The sequence below is a fragment of the Lissotriton vulgaris genome, chromosome 10 (genome assembly GCF_964263255.1).
Source record: "Lissotriton vulgaris chromosome 10, aLisVul1.2, whole genome shotgun sequence".
NCBI classification, from domain to species: domain Eukaryota; kingdom Metazoa; phylum Chordata; class Amphibia; order Caudata; family Salamandridae; genus Lissotriton; species Lissotriton vulgaris.
Window position 1 is genome coordinate 627,954,869 of NC_141698.1, and position 23,379 is coordinate 627,978,247.

General features: G+C 43.7%; 1 protein-coding gene and 1 pseudogene across 4 annotated transcripts in view; both read right to left on the reverse strand.

Moving 5' to 3' along the window:
- PRKAG2 (protein kinase AMP-activated non-catalytic subunit gamma 2) overlaps positions 1 to 23,379 on the reverse strand; it is a 1,779,639-nt gene that overhangs the window by 528,060 nt on the left and 1,228,200 nt on the right. The window lies entirely within an intron of this gene.
- On the reverse strand, positions 4,882 to 5,762 carry LOC147688609 (geminin pseudogene; annotated as a pseudogene).

Here is a 23,379-nt window from a genome sequence, read left to right on the forward strand (position 1 = left end):
CAATGCTCCTCAGTTATAACTTTTTTTTTACTCCCAAACGAAGGAATGTGTACCATATTTGAAATATGAAAAAAACAAGGAAACACTTCCCAACACTCCCCATCCATTTTGACCCCTGATCTGGCCCGCTTGGCAGCTGGATATTTATAAGCAATCAATGAGCATTGGCCCCATTCTGAGTCGTATATCTAATTGTTTCCAGTTTTACTACCACAGAATACATTTTTTTCAGATTTATTTTATGACAACGGCATTGCTATCAAACAACTGTCATACCATAAGTGGCACTTTCTTCTAGGGCTGGCATTTCAGCGGACATCACTTTCCTTTGTGGGATTTGTAGATTTAGGTATAGGGTTACTCCCGGCATGCACAATGCTACTATAGGTTAAGCCTCCAGGATTTCTGTAAGGGGTCACCTGCGACCTCCCTGGGGCTATGGTTAGCAGACTATAACTGATAGGTCGTAAAAGTTTGCATGGCGCATTTTCCGGACCAGGAAGGATGCAGATTCAAATGTAGTAAGTCCAGATTTTATTTGTACTTATCTTAAACAAAAATGCTTACTCTACTGCCATGGAATGCATTGCTATTCTTTTCCATATCTGCTTAAGCAGCTGAGAATGCTATTCACTTGTTAACACGGACGCTGTTTTACTTAAAAGGGCCGGGTTCTTGTAGGTATGAGAACAATGTCGTTTCTTCTGCTTTTGTGCATTCATACAGTGTTATCAGTCGCTTGTGAGAAGAAAGAACCAGCCTTTTTACATTAAATCTACCCCTATTTGAATTCGCTATTTTTAGGTCTCGCCTATCCCATTCCGCAAGGAATGGATAGGGGAGAATTATAGTGGGCAAAATAAGTTCTCAAACTATCGGCGGAGTTCAAACAGTTCACGTGAACACAAGCACGCGCTTTTCCCTCGCTCCCAAGCCGCCTGCCTCCGAGAGCTTCACTTCAAAGGGCTCCTCTCCCCCGCCCACTGCTGCACACTGCATGGCCGCCAGGCCGTGTCTCGCATTTCTCCTCCCCCGCCCCCTGCTTCACACTTTTCAAGGCCGCCAGGCCGTGTCTCGCATTTCTCGTCCCCCCTCCCCACAGCAATGCCAAGAGCTTGTTTGTTTTTTTATGCACTCTTGCCACCCACAGAGTAAAACCGAGCCGCGAGGTTAAGTTCTGGCATCAGTCTAAAACGGATCCCGTTCATACAGTATAGCTTTTGATTGCACTTCAAATGTGCTCATATTCCGCCATAATCATACTGTGTCGCACAAACACACAGTGCCCAGACCACAATTACTTAGTCAATACTTTGATAGGGAAAGAAACCAATTTATTGTGACTTCCCTAAGACAATATTTACTTTGTGTCCGTTATTTTATACTTTTTATCTTTTTCGAGAACTTATAACAGAAAGAAGGACAATACATGCACAATATTTACAGGACTAAATGCACTTTGTACAAGCTTCAAACATAAACAATATGTACAATTTAAAACATTTTTGCATCAAATATTTATACACAAACAACAAAATATATTACATTCAAACCATGAGGAAAACAAATTTTGAGGGGGAATATGAAACAACTTATTGACTTATAAGCGTTTGAGTACTGGACCAGCCGGTCCTAGTATGTTGCATATGACAGTTTATTCCACCCAAACAAAACTGCCGACGTGTTTCTAGACCAGGCGTGGCATCACTGGTCTTTCATCAGGGCTGTGGATTCTGAATTTCTGAAAAATGCAAAAACAAAGCTGCTTCCGGTAGCTCCCCAATGATGCCACCACAAATGGCCACAAGAGGGCGGCAGATTGCAAATAATGGCCTCAAAAAAGACCTTGTTTACTTTGGAAAAGAAAGCTCCCGAAAGGCGAAATGTAATTTCCCTGGGCCTGCTTGAGAGCTATTTACAACTTGGCATTATAACCATTCTTAATTAGGCCATCGTAGGAGCAAGAATGTGAATTTAAACAATTTTATAAGACATTCTGCAAAGTCAATGGATTTTTGCGCAGTGCACTTTAAAATTCAAATTGAAGCTGAGGGTGTTGTACAGAAAATACACCACTGTCATTACGGAGTGCAGTTTTATGTTACAGTGGCAGCGGCCCATGCATCCCACTGTATTCCCATCTTTTGGAAGCACCATAACATTGTCTTTTGAGAGCTCCTCAGCGTCACCTATTGGGAGCACTACAGCTCCAGCAATACCAGTACTAAAGGAGCTAGCAGAAGGTACCACGGGGCTGGGGGGGGAGGGGGCCTAGGGAAAATTGCAGCCCCCAGGAGTACGCCAACGCCCCAGCTCCACATTTAAGAACATTGATGGATGGGTGCAAATTCAGGACGGTGGGTGTAAAAATTAAAGGGCAAAGGGTCAAAATTCAGGCCAAAAATTCAAGACAGAAGGTCAAAATTCAGGCAAAAAATTCAAGACAGAAGGTCAAAATTCAGGACAAAACTTTGTGTAAAAGGTACGTTTTACAGACCTATCACAGGAAGTCGCAAGATAGCAGAGGAGCAACTAGAGCCAAATTTTGGGGGAGGGGGGCTATTAAAAATTTCGGGCAGGGCTGATTCTTCCAGCAATAGGTAGAGTAGAGATGCAGGGGCTCTAAGAAGGAGTGAAAACACAACAAAGCCTTGTTAGCAAGTAAATGGTATTTTCTTGACCTGTGAAGTACTCGGGTGCGGCTGTGTGTGTGCCCAGGAAGCTGTCTCAGCCGGGCTGACACACACGACGTGGGGTGGGCTGAAGCCCTTTGAACCTAATGGGCTTTGCGCCCCTGCGCGATAGTATATAAGTAAGTTAATTACATCTTCAGGGCCAGGTGATGAGCCTTCTTCTGGTCTATTTATTTATTTATTTATTTATGGTATTTATAAAGCGCTCTGCAACCCTACGGGCATCCTGGCGCTGTGAGAGTATAACTGAAACAGATGTGCATCATGAGTAGGATGGGTGATCAGTTTGCTTCTGGGGTAATTAAACTTTGGGGAAGAGCCATGTCTTTACCTTTTTTCGAAATGCTATCAGTTCGCCTGTTTTCCTAATAGCAATAGGGAGGCTATTCCAGAGATGGGCTGCCGCTATACTAAAGGCTCTGCCACCATGGGTGGCTTTCCTGATCCTAGGTATACTGATGAGATTAGTGGAGGAGGATCGAAGGTACGAGTGGGTTCATACCATTTAAATTAATTTTGTAATGGTAAGGGGCCCATCCCATGCACTGCCTTAAAGACAATGCATAGAGATTTGAAGAGGATCCTCTGATGCACGGGCAGCCAGTGTAGTTCAGCCAGTGCAAGAGTGGTGGAGGATCTTCGTCCTCGGGAAAGTGCCATTTTAGCTGCTGCCTCCTGGATGCTCTGAAGTCTGGAAATCAAATAAGCAGGAGATTCCAGTAACAGAGCGTTACAATAGTCCCGGCGGCTGAGAATAGTGCTCCTGACTATGATGGCTCTAGTCTGTTCTGGTAAGAGGGGCAGCAGCTTTTGAAGGCCTCGCATTAAGGCGAAGCAGCTGCTCACCTGCTTGTTGACATTGGTCTCTAGACTCAGGTTGTCATTAAAGCTGACCCCTAGGTTTCGCACTGATTTTACTGGAGTTAGTAGCTCTCCTGACTCCAGAGGCCAAAAGTCAGCAGGCAGGCTTCTAGCAATTCTACCTACTTTGCAGTGCATTATCTCGGTTTACCACTATTGAACTGTAGTGAATTACTATTTAGCCAAGATGCCATTTCCAGCATGCAGGTGTGGAAGGTCTCGAGTGAATCTGCATGAACACCATCAAGAGAAATCATCAGCTGCGTGTCATCCGCATAGTTGATCACGCTAATGCCGTGAGCCTTGATGATGCCCATCAGGGGTTGCATGTAAACATTAAAAAGGATCGGACTGATCGCAGACCCCTGTGGGACCCCATGTGTAACTGTAGCAAACTCAGACTGGTATGGAGGGAGTGCTACTGCCTGCCATCTGTCCGTCAGATAAGAGCGAAACCAATCGAGCGCAACTCCCTCAACTCCAAAGCTTTTCATCCTTGTCAGCAGGATGTCATGACTCACCGTATCGAGTGCGGTGGACAGGTCCAGCAAAATTAAGATTGCTGATTCTCCTCTGTCCGCCCTCATTCGCAGGTTGTCCAGGACCATCAGCAAAGCTGACTCGGTCCCATGGGCTGGTCTGAAACCAAATTGCTCCTCTTCAAGGATGTTGTTAGTTTCCAGGAAGAGGGACAAAGATCTGCTGACCAGCCATTCCATGATCTTAATTGGATACGGCAGGAGCGATATAGGTCGGTAGTTCATATGGCAATTGGGGTCCAAGTTTGATTTTTTCAGTAGGGGGGTGACAACTGCCAATTTCCATTCTTTCGGTACGATACTTGTGTCGAGGGATTGATTGCATAGCTGACGAAGTACTGGAAAGAGTTCCGCCCCAAATTCCTTTACTATTTTGTGAGGTAGAGGGTCCAGTGGGGATCCCGATGTTATATTTAGGGCTGTATGCGCAAACTCTTGTTCAGTTGGAAGTGTATCCGATTGCTCTAGTTCTCTTAAAGTATATAAAACTATTGAGAGTAAAAAGCCACAAGATCATCTATCTCTTTTGAAATCTCATCCTACGGTGTTAGCTATGTTCACTAAGGACGTTTATTCAAGTATGTACAAGTACCTCAAAAGGCCAGAAAAACTATTTACATATCTTGTAAAAACACAGTATTTGCACTTAAAACAAGTAACCAAATGCAAGCTGAAATTAATCAGACCCAACCCGCCCTCCCAACAGCTTCAGTCAAGTCTTTGAACCACAGAGGCATTTATTACACAATCCTATGAATGAGGCACTGTGGTGCAGGGGCCATGCAAGTCAGGCAACGGCAGGGATTTCCAGTTATCCATGGCAGTAGTTTAGCTTAAATAATGATCAACCAAAAACCAACTGTATGGCGGTAACTATACAAACAGGCTAGAGCTGTTTGACCTCTAACCAGTCCAGCGTCGCTTGTCTGGTGCAACGGCAGTGGCACAGCAATAAATAATGCAAGTGGATTGCATACTGGTCACTTTTAAAGTATTAAAATTAGTCCTTCAGTGCGACTCATTTGAACGCACTTCAGTGTGCACTACACTAGCATCTTGTGGCGTTTCTTCCGAATCACTCAACACATCAGCCTCTTCTTGATCGGCATCCTCAAATTAAAGATTCTTCAGTGCTTCGATACTGTCAGGTGCTTGGCCCATCAATCTCTGAATCATATTGGCCATGAACTGCACATGTTCGGCTAGTTCTGCCAGCTCATCATTCTCTTCCTTGAGACTAGCGATTTCACCGTCTTTCAGTTCAATTTCTTTATGAAGCTTTTCGTTCTCTTGAAGAACTTCATAAAGAGCTTTTCTCCTTTCCTCTGCTATTTCTTTCCAATATTGGGCTGGTGGGGTTTCTTTCGCCATGAGATTGTATTTCGGATACACTGTCTACGTTCTCGTTGTGTTCTTGGTCGACTGCTATTTCAACTTTAGCTTTCTTCGAAGAGAGCTGGTCATTCCAAAGTTTCCTCTTCGTGGAGTTCTTGGTCTCATTTTGTCTACCAATAATAAGACATCCAGATGCAGAAGGCTGTATCATCTGAAGGGTTCGTCTAGGTGCAGCACCGACATTACCATTTGCTGTGAAATAGGTATTTATATTAGTCTTTGCAGGCTTCATTGTTGTAGCCAACTTAGTGTTCATTTTATTACCTGAGCGTCTCGCGCAACTGTTGTTCCCGCCTCGTTCCAAATCTCAACACGCTCTTCTTCCGCTACTCACACACTGTTCACTAAGGGTTTAAGGAATAAGACATCACGGATTAATGAAGAGGGGATATCCCCTAGTGTGGCTAATGCGAAGGAGTCATTAGTTCTGCACCAAAGTAATGTTATTGTGCAGAAATTGGTGGAATCCCCCATTTGAATTCAACCTATCCAATCTATTGAACAACTTCCTTTAAATATACTGGTTGAAGACATGGAAATGGACATATCAGATGCTAAGGTTAATTCTGAAATAAAGAAAACTGGTAACATGCAGTCGCCTGAATCTGCTGTTTCGCCTAAGCCAATGAGCGCGGTGGTTATATCTGACACTGCAGAAGAGTTAAATTCAGGATTGTTCTCCACCTAGGGGTTTGTCTTAGATGCCCCAGAACGATCACCACTGGGTTGAATGTAGTTTGGACCCTGGGGTTTAGAGGACATCACTTTGCCGGATACAGCTATACCAATAGTGAAAAATCAAGAGATGGAGGCCAAACTAAAACCACTGACCGTTCAAGAGTTAGGATTGAAAGTGTCAACAGACTGTCCTGCTAATTGTCTACGAATGCCAGTTTTGTACAGCAGCAATCCTTCAAGCGTTGGTCTCACTCTCTCTCGTATATCGGAGATATTGAATTCTGAGAGGACTCTAAGGAAGGGGGCACACGACGTATGGCAACCAATGAACAAGCGTCCCAATTGGAATGAGGATGAAAATGAGAATAGGGGAAGGACATTTAAAAAAATTTAAATGCCTTTGAGAGGATTTTGTCTTTAATTATAACTTTGTTAGAATAAACTTTGTTAGAATAATAATTTACTATTAACTCTTACCAGTTATTGGTTGTATTGTCTTCGATTTTCGTAGGTGTGCAGCACCTCACTTCTACCGGTTGCCGCCTAGAAAAAGTGAAAACTGGTAATGATCTGAATACTCTGTCTTTCCAGACTAATAAAGTGGTGAGGGAAATGGGAATCCAAGTAGGAGCTTGTGGTGACACAGGAATTTCCTCAGGCAGGCAAGACCGGGAACCCAGAGAACTAAGTAATATGTGTTGTACTGCCCCTCTAAATCAGTTGTCTAAGCATAAACTCCCATGTGTTGTTATTACAAGTGAAAACACAAAGGGTCAAGCTCTAAAAAATTCCTCTTCTATTTATGCAATCTGTAAAAAAGGAAACTCAAGTACATTTGGTGACATCTGCTCCCTCTCTTATTAAACAGTCTAAGGCTGAAACTGTACTTGATCCCCCCCCCCCACCCCCCACCCCCCCGGGCAGGGTGCCTCTCAATTAAAATGTAATGGGGCAAAAACATTGAAGGGAAAGAAGAAAAATTACCAGTAGATCACAAAACATAAATCAACAAAATTGAGGTTTTCAGAGGCTCCGGTACAGCCTGATAATGCTATTTTGCCCAAAATTGGAAAAGAGTTTAAGGCTGCTGGCATCCATGGTGGACAGGAATTGGATTGTCAGGTTAATATTAATTTCCACCTGTCCTCATGTAGGATAGAAGTGCCTTTATTAAGAGGGTTTGGACAAAAGGATGCAAATACAGATTTCAGACTAGCGGGCTATAATGAAGGATTGAGATTTGAAAAGGAGAACCAAATGCCAGGATCAGACTTGGATGTTAAGGAGAACATAGTAGTAAAAATAAAAACTAATCATACCACGTCAGGGGTAGGGCGGATAATGGATAGTGCTCCAAAACTTTTCACATACTGACACTCGCCATAGAGGGATAGTCCCTGATTTTGAACAGGAGCATGAAGGTGGGGTAGGTTGTTCTCCTGCTTCCTCTTTTATGTCCTCTTCTTCACCTGTAACAAAGATGCCAGAGCAGGGGGCAGAACAAATATATAGTGATAAGGCATTTAGAAGGTGCAAGTCAGGACAGGCATCTAAAACCCCGATCTTTGCTTCCCTGTTTGACGGAGAACTGGGCCCACTTAATAGAAGCTGCCTCTTGCAACTTCTATCTAAAATTGAGGATTTGAGATTGATTACAAGTGGAGAAATAACAGGTTTTATTGGGCCATCAAAATGAGTTCCCGAATTCCAAAGTTATTTTTAGCTCTAGAATAATTGTAATGTTAGTCCTGGCGAATTTTGACCAGTTTAGGAAAAATGGGATTGATGTATTCTTGCATGAGGAACCTGTAACTCCCCAGATCAAATCCAATGGAAGAGTTCACCAGGCCTAATGCAGAACAACATCGACTAGCAGGAGTCCCACAAACTCGAAAGATATCATCACAATCTCGGTTGGTAGCAGTACAGGGGAAAGGGTGATTAATATCGTAGGGCTTGGGGAGAAAAGGGCCACTAAAGTTAGTAGGGAAGCTGAATTGGCACAATGGAGTTGGGTAGCGGGCACACTGAATGCTCTTAAAGGAAATAAAAAACGCCCAATGCTGCAGAGGTAGCCCCCCGGGGAAGATCCTGTCCTGTAATGTGGCAGGGGTAGGAAACCCAAGTTTCAAATTAAGCTCTCTAATGATTCATGATCCAAAGATAATCTGCCTTCAGGGAACATGGAATTGCGTAAATTTTAGTTTTACATTTTTTTTGTTTTGTGCTGTGAAGAGAAACCTTCAGTAAAGGGTCACTCACGTGGGGGTTTAGCTATCCTTCTTAGTAATAGTAGATATTGGAATTCTCTGGTTTTTATTCATGCTGATTTTCAAAATGTAAATTCAGATCACCAAAAAGTAGCAAAAAGTTTTTATGTCGAAGTGCTTGTTGCACTACTTTCTCTTCCAGGCTTGTTATAAATGGTGACCCCGGGCCTGTGTTAATTCACAAAGGGCTGAAGCAAGGGTGCCTATTGGCACCTCTCCTGTTTTCTTTGTACATCAATGACCTGCCAAGCCGGTTAGGGCAGTGTAAAGGAGATTTGCCCAAATTAGGCCCTTTGGAATTGTATTTCTTCTTTATGTAGATGAAGCTATCCTACTGGATTTAACTCTAATAAGCTTGCAAAGTTGAATGAATGAGTTAGTTCATTTTTCTGACGATCATTTTCTAAAAATAAATATTGTAAAAAGTAAAATCATGGTCTTTAGGTCTTGGGGATGTAAGGTTTGGAATAATCTACAATGGTTTCTGGGGAAAAGTAAACTGGAGATTGTGAAGCAGTACCCGTATTTGGGAAGAATTTTCTTGAGCAAGTGCTCTAGCAGTGACCACATTTACCAGTGCAGAATAAAGCAATATCCCAGGCATCTACACTTGGTAGGCTATACAAATGCTGTGGACAAAGGCACTTTGCACATGTTTTGTCGTTTTATAAAATTAAAACCCCCCTTCTTTGAGCTATGCATGCGAATCGGTGGATGCACAGCAGTGGGATTCATTTTAGAAGGTAAAGGGGCACATTTGGCGCCAAATCTGTAATTTGAATTGTGCAGTCAGGTTAGCGGCCTTTCAGCTGGAATTTGGGCTGCTGTCAAATTATGTGTTCACCATGGCAGAATATTTAAGGTGGGGAAATGCTTTATTGGAAAATGACGAAAACTCATTTCGGGTTGCGTTAAGGCATGACATTATAGTCAGTTTAAAGGGGAAAAGCATTATTTTTCGAAATTATAAGAAAGATTTAGATTTATTTGAAATTGATAGTAGCGGTAGATGCCCTCACGCAAAATCTGTATTGAAATCTCTAATTAAAAATACAATATATGAAGTTAGTCGCAAGAGAGATATATTGCTGTGTTCAGGAAAATCTAGAAACAATATAATAGTGGGGAGTTGCATGAATAAAAAAAACCCAGCCATATGTTTTATGGAATGTCCCCGTTGGAGTATGTAGAACCATCTTGCTGTTAAGGATGAATCTTCTCCCAATACGAATTATAACAGGGACATGGGAGGGATTACCTACGGAGAATAGACTTTGTAATCTATGGGGAAGTCGGGTGCAAGATCTAAATCATGTTCTATTTATTTGTCCCCCACTACAACAATTACATTGTTGTTTATTAAGACCTGTAGTTCGAAAGTATAACATTACTACCACGGAGGAGGCCCGTAATTGTCTTTAAGCCCCCGTCTGAATTAGTATGCTCTAAATCTTTTACCCTCTTTAAACAATATTTTAACATATTGAAATAAATGTACATTAAATTAAATATACCTGATCACAAATATGGGTAGCATATTTTTGCACATTATAAAACGGAGCGTAGGCCCAGTTGTATATTAAGAAACACTTGTCCTCCCTCCACTATAAGTTTAGTCCTAATAGGTCATATTTGTAGAGTAGTTTAAGCCTTTGGATTATAAATGGACATAAAGGAAGATGTTAGAACATTATCTGGGATAAGGTACACTGTAGTTTTTTACTATTTTATAAGTGATTGAGTAATTTTTTTATTTATATGTACTTGCACTTTATACATTAGTTGGCATGATTAAATTGACTTATTTTTGCCTTTGTTTAACTTTAATTTTAATTTTATTGTATTTTAGGAGTTTTATATAGCACTGCCCTGACCCGGGGGTATCAGAGCGCTTTACAACAGAGATTCATAAGAGATACTTAATAAAGCTGTATTAAACAGATGATCAAAGTCTACGAGTGCTGCTTATTCTTAAGATAGTAGTAGAGTCTTGAGATGTCCTTGTTGTAAACATGGCTGAGGTAGTTCAAGGGACCTGAGGAAACCTCGTTATTGGCTGAGGTGCGTCAGTTGGTGCTGAGCCAGAACGTAACGGGGATAGGGTTTGGCGTGGGGGCGGGTGTTATCCCTTCGGGATGGAGCGGTTGTGGAGGAGGGCTTTAAGGAGAATTTTGAATTTTGTGAAGGACGGGATCATTCTGATGTCTGCTGGAATGGAGTTCCAGATTTTTGGCGCGTTTCCTGCGAATGACCTGGCCGCTGTTGGTTGTTTGCGTGTTTTCATGGGGATGAGAAGGAGGGAGTTGGAACTCCTGAGGTTCCTTGTCTGACCTGCCCTCTTGAGCTTGGCGGCCAGGTAGTCCGGTTTCCCTGTGTGTAAGGCTTTGTGTGTGAGGCAGGCCATTCTGAAGTACGCCCACTGATCAATTGGGAGCCAATTTAGTTCTTTCGTGCCGGAGAGATGTGATCATATTTCCTGATTCCTGTGACCATTCTGGCTGCTGCGTTGAGGGTTGTTGTAAGGGGAGCTAGGTGGGTTTGAGGGGTGCCGGTTAAGGTTGCGTTACCGTAGTTGAGTCTTGGGTGGCTTGTTTGAGGTCTTTGTTAGGAATGAATGGTTTAATCTTGTATAGAAGCTTCAGGTTGAGGAAGGCGGCCTTTGCAGAGTTTTTGATGTATTTGGTCATTTCCAGTTTGGGGTCCAGGGTGATTCCTAGTGATTTTGCGGAGGTCGCCAGGGTGAGATTGCCGTTTAGAGTATCCAAAGCTTTAAGCCATTCTGCAATTTGTGGGTTCTCTTCTTTGTTCGATATGAGGAGGATCTCTGTTTTGTCCTGATTAAGTTTAAGGTGGTTTAGGGAGAGCCAGTGTTGAATTTCTTTTAGGGTGTTGTTTAGTCTGAGGATGTCGTCTGGGGAGGAGGTTTCCAGATAGTATAATGTAATCATAATTGCTGCGCTCTCGCATGTATTTTATTCTGGTATTAAGATCAGGCTATTTTGACATATTGAAATGTTCCTTTATTTGTATATCTTTTATGTGGCACTCATTGGAGTTCCAAATCATAAATAAAATTGATTGATTTTGAATATAAGTAATTAAATAGACAACCACTTAAGTACAAGTCAAAATAAGTTTTTATTGGGTTCAGACAATCGTGCACTTCACGGTTTTTAGGTATGAGCGCCCCTTTGAGCAACTGTGCAGGTCTTTTTGTGGTATTTCATATGATAATAATCTATTTCAATGGTTACTGAGGAACTCATAAATTGTTAAATGGACACCGACATTCATCAATTCATCAGTATTTTGCTACAGAATTGTATTGGAGTTTGGCTGCGGGGAATCTCTGGGACTCGAAAAAAAACATGACCCTGATCTTGTGTAATGTGGTGCACATGTTAAGCGCTCCAATGTCCTTGGGCTGAAGTCACGCTATATAAAACCGCCAAAGATAAACAAATAGTATGTTGTCTACATGGCTTTTTGTCCCACCTTTTCATGTATTTCTCAGGTTTCTGTTGATGGTTTTATTTGGATTTCGTTTTATGCATTTGCATAGTTGTACTCAGGATCATGAGCTTTACAATGGGGATACGTAAAACAAGTATTAAAATGCCCTTCCAGCACTTTGAAGTATAGTGAAGACTAAATTACGTTATCTAAAACACATAAAATAAACAACAGAACTGTATGCTTAAATCCCCTGCATGGAAACGTGATATGTTCATTTTAAATTGCGGGTGTTCACCTTGTGCCTCTCGCACACCTGACATTGTCCCATGCTCTCGGCAAAGCACGGTGTGGATGACGCTGGAGCGATGCTGGTGGCACCAGCCAGGCTGGAGTAGTTTGTATGCTCCTATATGCATCCCCGCCTCATCCTTTTATTATCTAGTGTCATACGCATTTCTTTGTTTCTCTGGGGGCCCATGTATCTTCAGCTGGCATACAGACTGACAATGGACGTGGTGGGCTGCTCTTGTGCTCAGAGGAGGAGTGTGAGGTGGCCCCAACAGGGGGCTGAGGCTTCTCACAAGGGAACAGGCTGCTCCCTGCAATGCCCAAAATAACGGACAAAAGTCGTTCTTAAAAGGTATTGTCACAGACAACGGACGTGAGATCCAAATTATGGACGGTGCGTGAAGTTTACAGACAGTTGGTCACTTTACCCTCATCTGGTTCTGTAATTGGCTCCAAAGGCTTATTGTGGATACAAGGATTGAGTTTATACTTCTCTTCACCAAGCTCTGACAGGTTATAGGGAAATATGGAAGTTCCCTGGTGCTGGTCTGACAGATCAGTGTGTGGGCTGTTTTTGGCTGTGTGTGGGTCTGTTTTATGTAGTGCATAATTTGTAAAAGAAAAAAAGTGCCAGGGCTGTTGTCAGGAGGCTACTGCAGCTTAAACCACATATTGCCCGTGCCAGTGCTGCCAACTATAGTAACAACATAACTACTAACCATCACACTCCTACAAGTGTGACAGTTTAGACTATTCCAGGCCCCCGAAGCTATAAGAATGGCTTGGGTGGCAGGGAATTGGAATTTTTAATGTATATTGAATTAACAATGAACTGTTGTAGTGTTCATCTCTAATTTTAGCCAGACAGCGCCACCTTGTGGCAGACTGTCACAAGCGGCGGTGTTGACTATTAAGTGCTTGTGCTGAGCACCGGAAACCACTGGCTCAAATTAAGCACTGGTTTTATGGTTTGGTTAGCAGGTTTTTACATTCGAGTTATCATCCTCCCTTAGGTGTAACGTTCCACCAGCTACAATCTGTTCTGGAGCATACACCACCCTAAATTCACTCTTAAATTGCTGCATATGTGTTCCATGTTTAGAAGCTAAGTGTCCAATTCCGGATTGGAATTCGGAGTTGTATGATAATTAAAACCCCTTATATTTCCCTGACAGGCCAAACCTCATTACATTTACTGGGAAGGCCCGAAAAAGGAACTTGCTGTGGAATATGATGGGTTAAAAATCCTTATTTTTAAGTTGAAAACTCTTAAAAGGGTGCATTTACCAGTAAATAAATACCTTGCTGGCATCAGTATAATGGTATTTACCAGGTGCCGTAAATACCCTTGTAATTCTGCTCACCTTGTAATCAGGACCAAAAGAAAGTGGAGGATAAAGATCTAAGCAGTCATGTAGCGCTTAGAAGTTATGAATGAAACAAAACCACTAACTTTTTTCTTTTAGCTTTTTACATTTTAAGGTCCGGCTTGATAGCACAGTTGTCTGCTGATCTATTGTTATCACATTTTTTTAAATATATAGGAGTACTTCTGTCTCACCTCATACTATTTCCATTTACTAGGAAGTGCTTACATGCTGAAATGCTTGAGGGACTTTTTACATCTCAAACGTTCATTGAATCATCCATATGATATCCTTTTTCATACATGCACTGTTTACACTTTATACTGCATGCACTGTAACTCATGAAAACACAATCATGTAAAATGCAGTTTGCATGCATTAGCACTTTAAAGCTAGACCTTTTGACTTTGCCAATGCTTGTTGCTCACTGTGTGCATGAAATAGGCTGTGACAGTGAACGCAATGGCTCTTTGTTGCTATTATAACCAATCTGTTCGGACAGGCAATGATTTATTTGACCAAACTGCACATTAAAGATGCTAATTGCTTTAGTGTTCCGTACGCCTAGTACGCCAATATTAATGCCTAAAGTCAGAGAAGAAACGGAAACAAACAAAGCAGTCTCCTTTGCTTCCTCGTGACACCTGCGCCTGGGGACTGGATTTCTCTCTGTGCCCTTTTCTGTTCTTCATTTACCTGCTCGGAAAGTTACCCGAAACTCTAATACTCTTTTATTAGGGAGAGGAAGTAGCCTAAGGGCTAGGGCGGTTGATCTCAAACTGGGGAACTGGGTTCTAGTCTCTGCAACGGCACTCAACATCCTGTGATTCTGGGCAAATCACTTAATCTCCCAAAACCCGTTCCCTTATGGAATGCAACTGGTGCTCATGTAAAGCGCTCCGATACCTTCGGGTCACGTTTGCGCTATATAAAACTCAGGGAAAAACAAGCATTTACAATGCAATGGTTTTGCCTTTGACAAAATTAGAGCTATTGGCATTGTAAATGTCAACATTTTCACCTACGTTGCACTTATACACACATAGGTATATGTACACAGAGCTATACACACACACACAGAGCTCCTCCTCTACACACATTGACAGGCTTTGTATACACAGCTACATACACACACAGCTACAGACATGCACAGTTACACACACACACACAGTATTATACATACATAGCATCACACATACATAGCATTACACACAGACAGCATCACTCAGCTCCTGGACACATCTGCACACATACACAGCTACAGACCCACACATACACATAGCATAATACACATATAGCATCACACACACATACACAGCATCACTTAGCTCTTATACACATAGCTGCACACATACACAGGTACGCACAGTCCGTCAGTCTGCACAGCCAGTCTGCACTCACAGTCTGCACTCACAGTCTGCACTCACAGCCTGCACTCACAGCCTGCACTCAGTCTCACAGGCACGAAAACGGAGGCACAAGCAGGCAACAGGGGCACAAGCAGGCAACAGAGTTACGGCACGAAAAAGGAGGCACAAGCAGGCAACAGGGAGACACGAAAACGGAGGCACAAGCAGGCAACAGGGAGACACAAAAACGGAGGCACAAGCAGGCAACAGGGAGACACGAATTGTAACTTTAAATAAAAGCAACCTTTCTCACCGATGTGTCTATGTGTATTTATTTATTTAATTCTATGTCTGTGTGTCTCTGGCATCTTTCTGTCCGTGGAATTTTTGTCAGGAGAAGAGTGGCGGCTCCAGAGTGTGAGGTGAGGGCAGAGGGCTGCGGGTCTGGGGTGGGCTGCATGGGGGGTGCAGGGGGGGGAGATGTGCAGGGCAAGAGGGGGTCACTGGAGGCTCCAGGAGGTGCCGACGATGCACGGAGTGCTGGGGGTGTAGCGCCTTGTGGGGGTTGGATGGCGCTGGAGGGATCGAGCCGGATGCGGGGTCCTTTCGTGGCTGAGAGTGCTGCAGGAGCCAGGCAGTGCGGGGCAGTGTGCGGGCCCCCCCTCGGCAGGAGATGTGCGGGGGAGGGCGCATCCTGCATCAAGGCGGCAGTAGTGAAGGAGTAGGGGCAGGGGCGGGGTGATTAGCCAGGGAGGGGGGGTGACAACGGGAGGGGGAGGCAGAAACGCAGAACCGCTGAAAATATCGCGGGCTGGGACAGAGTCCGTGTAACGGGCAGATCCCGGCTTCCAATGTTACTGAGGTAGCTCAGCGGGTTAACGCGGCTCCTTCTCGTAACTGTACATGGTAAAGGGCCATGTTCACACCCTGTTGTTGATCAGTCTTCCCACTGCAGTACACGGTGGAGTATACTTAGCCACCCTCATTAGACAGATGTTGCAGCAAACCTCTCCTACCAACATCTAAACGTAGCGTCGCTCAATCACTGCAGCTTCAAAGAGCTAGAAACATGTTATTTTAGAGGATAAAAGGCTGAGTAGGCCTTGCTAGGATTCTAATTTGTGAGCTGCCAATCAGAGGCAAACACTCAACTCATTCAGCTATTCCACCAAGATACTTCAGATGCATGTGTCGCGAGTACAGAGTTGGAAAATGGGGATTCCCTAAAATAAAATGAATACCCCTTTGTTAGTTGGGTTGAGGGTGTGGGAAGATAATGGTCTCTCCAGTTCCCAAGATTTCAAGGCTGCACGCCTATGAAGATTTTGAGTTTTAGGCCAGAATTTATATTTTAATGCAATACCGAGAATTAACAGGCGTGAGTCTAATTGAAAGCATCTAGGGCTAACTTAGTATCAGGATATAAGGAGGCTACGGCCTCTGGTCATGCCTGCTTCAGTGTATGGTATATGCTGGTACCAGCTCATGCTGGTACTTCAGAAGAATTTAATGAAAACAATAGTTGTCTTTTTCTGGACCCAAAGTTGGTTTTGTGATCCCTACGGCAATATATAGTCCCCTGGGACTCACTTTATCCCCACCCCTCTCCCACTCATTGCCGCCAAGCCAAAAACTGTCACGAAACTGGCCGTTTTCCATGGTCTGCAGTTTTTCCTTTTGTAATAATTTAGAATTTGCTGAAACAAATGCTTAGGGAACGAGGACTACAGGGTAATACTTTTATGTTTATTGAATGTGGGTGTAACCTGCCCAAGGGGTTTGAAACTGGATCATTGGATGTATGCAGGGCCGTGGGATGCTGCAGCCATGGTGTTTACCGCATAGTAATGGATATACCCCAAGTGGCACATAATCAACCATTTACTGAATAATCTGCAGATTTTACGAATGGTTAAAATGCGTCTTTTCAGGTGATGAGTGCTTTAGTCAGGTGCTACAGTAGTACTATTGAAGCGAAACCTTTGCCTGAACAGTATTAATGTGTCCATTGCACGGTCTCCATCGCGAAAGACCTCTGCCTCTGTTGACCTCTGTTGGTTAACAGGCACGGATCCTTCATAACAAAAGATTATTAAGATTTCTCACCCTTTTATGGTTGACCAGGCAATAAGTGCTCCCGGTCAGAAGGTCTGTTCCAGTTCTTATGCGAGGCACCTAACCTATGACATGCAAACGCACTTAGGCTCTTTGCAAAATGCGCCCAGGCGGAATTTTGCTGCTTGCATGTTTCCAATCAGCCACTCCCAGGAGGACTTCACATTTAGCCGTATGTTCAGCAAAGGAAAGGCCACGTTGCTGCTGCGCCTTCTATTTACGGGTAGTTATTTGGCTGATGCAGCCCCGCCAATAACCCTCATAAGTGTAACTATCAGTTGAAGGAGGCCCCAGTTGTTGGGCTTTACAAGTCTTAAAATAAACAAGCCATTTTACTTGCCCAGATCAACATGAGGTCCTATTCTATTTCTCATTATGTGTGGGGCTCTGATGGTAAATGCAATCCTTCAGCACGTGTTCCCATGGGCCCGCTTGTTTGCGCCCTCTGGCGGTGGGCTGCAGCTCTGTGGAGAGATTGCGGCCAATTAAGAATTAAACCACTATCACTCTTTCTTAAATCAGTCTATTATGCAAGGGTTGGGAAGGAGTATGTGCCAGACTCTTCAAGAACCTGTGTGTCTAGCCACCTTTCACATAGTCTCTTGCCTTCTCTCTCGCATTGTCTTTTTCACTCTCTTGCAGTCTGACTCGCATTCTCTGACTATCTTTGCCTCACTCACTTTCTCGGTGTCCAGGAGCCCCTCGCCGAAGCGCTGGTCAAAGAGGCGGCTGGGGAAGAGGGGGCCCGGGGGGCAGAGGGGGCGCCGCATCCAGGGGTGGCTGATGGTGACGTCCATGGCGTCGGGGCGAGGGTAACAGCGGGAGCTTCTCTAGCGCTTCCTGCAGTCCTTGCCCGCCAGGCGCCTCTGCGCTTCCTTATATACCCGGCTGCGGCGCCCTGGAAGAAGCCAGAAGTTTACAGAAGAGGACGGATGCCGGGGGGGCAGATCATGCCAGGCGAGGAACCCCGGGCCAACATGTCACCAGGGAGAGGAGGAGGGCGGGGACAGGAGGGCCACCAGGGGAGGGGGCGAGAGAGAAGCAGCGAGAGAGGGAAGGAGGGAGAATCAGCGGGAGGGAACGGACACATGGAGAGCGGGAGGGGTGGGTGCGGGGGCGGGAATGGACACACGGATAGCGGGAGGGAGCCTCCCCTAGCCCCAGCATGGAGGGTAAACAAACAAAGCACTCACCTGGACTTCGTCGTCACGGAATAACGAAAACAAACGCACGGCTTCCTTCTTCAGTGGCCACGCCAATCCTTCTTCTGTGGCCACGCCCACGGAAGAAAACACAGGAACGCCTCCCAATCTGGTCCGCGTTGACGGACAGCACTAGTGTTAATGGATTAGCAGGAAGCAGGAAGGCGAGGCGATTCGGGGGCGTGTTTGGCCAGAATGACGTGCAACAAAGTCGATCCCACATAAGATAACCACGCCCAGGGAAAAAATCGCGGGAACGCCCCTGAATCTGGTCCGGCCTTGACGGACAGATCTCTGTTCCAATGGCTAGCCTCCATTGATGGAGCTAGCCAATGGAATAGAGGGCGGATTCAAGTCCCCCTTACTGAAAACTAAAGATTTCTCCTGCAGGCGGAGCTAAAGCTCCGTGCTCCAGGCAAAACCTAAAAAGGTGCTTGAAAAAAAGGTAGACCATCTTACCTGTAAAGTAGTCTGAAGCCTACAGTGTGGTGAAACACCTATGGTCCTCATTTTTCAAATCCTCCGCTTAAAAAGTGAGAAATCAGTTTCAGTACATGTATTATAACGTTTTAAGTAGATTTCTAACATTATTCTACCAGGAGAGGTCTGGTTGTAGAAATGTATAAAATAAAGTCGATACTTAGGCCCTCATTGCATGTGGTTGCATTTCAAGATGTACAGTGACTCTGGCATACCACATACACTGTACTTATAAATGATTTGGAAAATAACTACATGGGGAAATAACTCTCACAAATTCCCCCTGGTCAATTTCAGTAGTTGATACCTGTGACATCTGGAACTTGGTAAGGAAAGCACTAAAATCTGCATTTATTTCCTACTATCTTGGGGAACTTTGTAATCAGAGATACTAAAATATCGATCCCCAGGACTTCGTTATTTATCAGGTGTGATATATATTGCAACAAACACCGGTACTCTTGCTGGATAGTGACAAAAAAGGCAGCTGACATTTATTTTTTTATTAAAATGACCCCTTGGTGGGCCAGGGCCTGGGGGTCAATCAGAATAAATATTGGGGAGATGGCGTGCATGGGCCCCCATCCCCAAGCCAATTACGGCCCCAGGGATCCCATTCCCCGGGGCCTGACATAATTATGAAAGGGGAGGAGACGCATGGCCCTACTTCTGAACCAAACCCATATTAGGCCCCATGGAAGGGGGTCGCAGGACTCAAAACGCTTGGGGAGGGGAGCTGCACACCCAGCTCCCGATAAAAATAAGCCCTGGGGTATGGGGTCCGTAAAGATTCAGAGAGTGGGACCTCAAATCTCCCTACCCCAATAAATATAGAAAAAAGGGTGTGCCGGGTGGGCACTGGAACACCCAAAATAAAAGTTAAAAAAAAGAATAATAAATCAGCAGCAGGAGCCTCTCTTTTATCATTCACTGCTCATCGAAGAAACGCTCCTTAATGCTCTGTGAGCGCTCTTTAAACTTGTTTTTTGGTTGCTTGGCGATGTCCTTAGAAGGGTCAAATGCACCACCAAACTTTTTTTTAATGTTGCGGGTGGGCTGTAGGGAGTGCAGCTGTCCCCAAGCTACAGTTAAAAATTTGTTTTATAAAAAATTATAAGTCTCCTAGGTCATTGAATCAATGACCCCAGTACAACTTACTGTATTTTTCAAAAATACTCCTAGGTGGAGCTCTATGCTCTTCAGCTGGAGTACAATGTCCTGTAATGACTGCTTTTATGATTGAGGTTTGTGGGTTGAAAAATGTTAAATAAAGATTCAGAAACATGTTGTTTTTATTGTAACCGGCAAAGGCAGCATGTTGTGTTTTGTTTGCTGCCTGTGAGGGGTTGGACATGGGCACATTTTGGAGTTGGCATTATGTAAGGTTATAAAATATTACTTTGTGTTAAAAAAAAACACTAGAAATTCACAGAAAGAAAGCAATGGTTAAATTAACATTATAGTTAGGTAATGTAATAATATCTAACTTTTCATTAACAAAAACCTTAGAAATTCACTGAACAAACAGAGCGTAAAGGGACACTATAGTTAGTGAAAATGTCAGTTAAAGCATACTGTTTTAAACTGGCAAAACCACTGAAATGTACCAGTTATAGTTATCTTAAGCAACTATAACTCATGCCCTCCTTATGTAATGCTAGTTACCTCACATATTGTTGTAAGGTTCAACAGGGCTTTTAGTTTTACATTTAAACGGGACGTCTTTTCTAAACGGTGACTTTCTACATGCTGTACATGACAGCAAACTTAGGAATCATTCTGCGGGCAGTACATTTCGTAGCAGGAACATTATCACGTTGCCTAGTACACCCTGTTCAGGGCTGGGAACATTGAGCACAATACCCTTGTTTTTGGTTGTCCGGATGGAGAAAGCTCTGAGTTGCAAATACAAATAAACACATCAGTTTTTCACCTCTGACACAGTGTGATTTCAACATTGGTTTTATTATATAAACCACCTCTGAGCTATATGCGTCAGAGGAGCAGACATCCTGTGGGTTAAATGTATGGGTACTACCTGGAATTGTTCAGAAAGTTATTGCTTTTTGTCATGTGCAGCTATGGGATGACCTCAACATCTCATGGCAGTAATCCTCCAGCTGCTGATAAACCCTAACCAGAGCTCCTGTCAACAATACCTTGCCCACCTTACCCTTGTTAGAAATCTGAAAAATATACCTTGCATACAATCCAGAGATTGGCCAATTCAACCTGTGAGGGTAGAAACTTGAGAAGTTCATTTTAGCAATCCTCTACAGTAGGTGGTACAAAATGAGACTAACAGGACAGCTGAAACACAGGGGAGTGTGAAATAAATTGTATAAATTCCTTAAAATATACTGAGGGATTAACAGGGACACAAAATTTACCCTCCGGGAAAATACTACCACCTGGAGATTGGAATACATTTGTGGTATTAATTAGAAAATAATACAGATACTTCTGTGATCCTGTAAGAACTTTGCTTTCATTAACTTATGAATCTGTTATGCTCTAATAGCAAGAGTTTTATGTAATATAGTCCAAGGCAGTGTAAACGTATGTGAAATAAAAAAAGCTCAAGTGATTGATCCCAATAGATTGAATGCAAACCATTCCCTGACTGGGTACAAGAAATATTCATAATAAATGATCACATCAACTTTAGTGAGATAGCTCAGAGGAAATCGCTGATTACGATGTCGGTCAGAGTTGCCTCTGACTGACATCGCTGTGGATTGGGAACCGACCGAACTCAGGTCGGCGGTTATAACCACATTATTTGGATGCAACCGCACATGGTCGGGTCGGGTCGCAAACTCCCATTTCTCAATGGGAGCATGTGCAGCGAGTGGAAACCGCCTGCAGCACAAGCTCCCATCGAGAAAGGGGAGTTTGTGAACATCCCTGCACCATGTGGCAGGCACTGTGGTTGCCCCCAAAGCAGTGCCAGCTTTAGAGTTACTGGCGCCCGGTGCAACAATGTTTGTTAGCGCCCCCCAATGACAACATCCAGCACAGATTCCCTCACCACCACCCTTTAACAGTGCCCAAGTCTCCATGACCATTCTCTCTCAGATGCAGATATAGCACTCTCGCTCAGATGCATATATAGCACCACTCATAGCAGTGTAGGGTGTCAGAGTACTTTGCATCATACATACATTAAAGAGAGACAATCAATCATACGTTTGTAAATCAGTATATAGGAAATGTTACATAAAACAGAGGTGTAGGAGTCCCATGTCATCAATACTAGTAGGCAGTATAGTTTAATAGTGCTTGGTCTAGAGAAGCACAAACTCAGAATTGAAAAAGGAACACCATAGTTGGGGGTTCTCTTTAATAATGAGAATAGATTTCTACCCAAATTAATCATTTTTGCCACATTAATCTAGGCTCTAATCTATACTGTGCATCGTGCATGCAGTTCTTAGACAAAAGTTAACAGCTCTGCATTAGAATTTCAACGTATTATTTGCAAGTAACAAATTGATGTCTCTTTTAAAAGCAGTAACCCACTGACCTATTTACATTCTATGCACTTTGTAATCTGCACGGTACTTTTTTTTTTGCAACAGGCGTATTAACCCTCTGAGCTACTATAGTGAGTCAAAACCCAAATTACACAAAACTCCGATCTGTCTTCAGGAAGAACATTAATAACAGGAGTTAGCCTGACATTGCTGGAGGAAACGTACGCGGCAGCAGGTGCTTTAAAATAATAATAAACTTGCACATATGTCGCCCCCGGGTCGCACCGCCCTAGAGGCGGCCCTGCCCCCAAGCACAGATGCGGAGGGCTAGGGGGAAGGGGTCCCTGCTAGGGGCCCCCAATGTCGCTCCCCGACAGCCTTTCCATGTTGGAAAGGCTGACGTGGAAAGGCTGTCGAAAATAGACATGATAATCCCGACGGCGGAAACGCCGCCCTTAAGGGATTATGAGGCCTTTCTGACCAACGGGCTCCATGAGTCCATCGGATTGTGTTGGTCGGCCCCTCAGACTGCTGTCTCTGACCACACGCATCATAATACCTTCGGTTAGACTGCAGCAGTAGATGTCGTGCGGACCACACCCAACAGGCCCTCAGTTGCAGTCCGAACCGCATTTTAATTAGGCTCTAACAGCCAGATTCATCAAACCGAAATCGCCTCGCAAAGGGCCAGATTCTGAGAATCTGGCCCTTTGCGAGCGCTATTTTTGCATTTGGGATTCATCATCCCAAAGGCAAAAATCGCAATTCTAGAAATCGCGAAATTGTGATTAATTGCATTTAAGGAATCTCAATTTGAGATTCCTTAAATGCAATTCATGAACCATTTTAAAATTGCGAATTCGCAATCTTGGGCCGCTATTTACCGCGAAGTCTAACTACATGGTAAATAGCAAAAACTTAGAAAAATGCACTTTAGTGCATTTTTCTAAGTTGTATGTTACACACACACATGTCCTTTGGACATGTGTGTGTGCGCAACACCAGTGCACATTACCATTTCAGGGGTGCTAGAGGGTGTCCTTTGGACACTCTGGCACCCTTGAAATTGCTTCCTTATTTGCGATTCGCTAATTGCTAATCGCAAATTAGGAATGACTCCCCATTCATTACTACGGGCCTTTAGGCCCATAAGAATGAATGGGAAAGCCATTCCTTATGTGCGATTAGCAATTAGCGAATCGCAAATAAG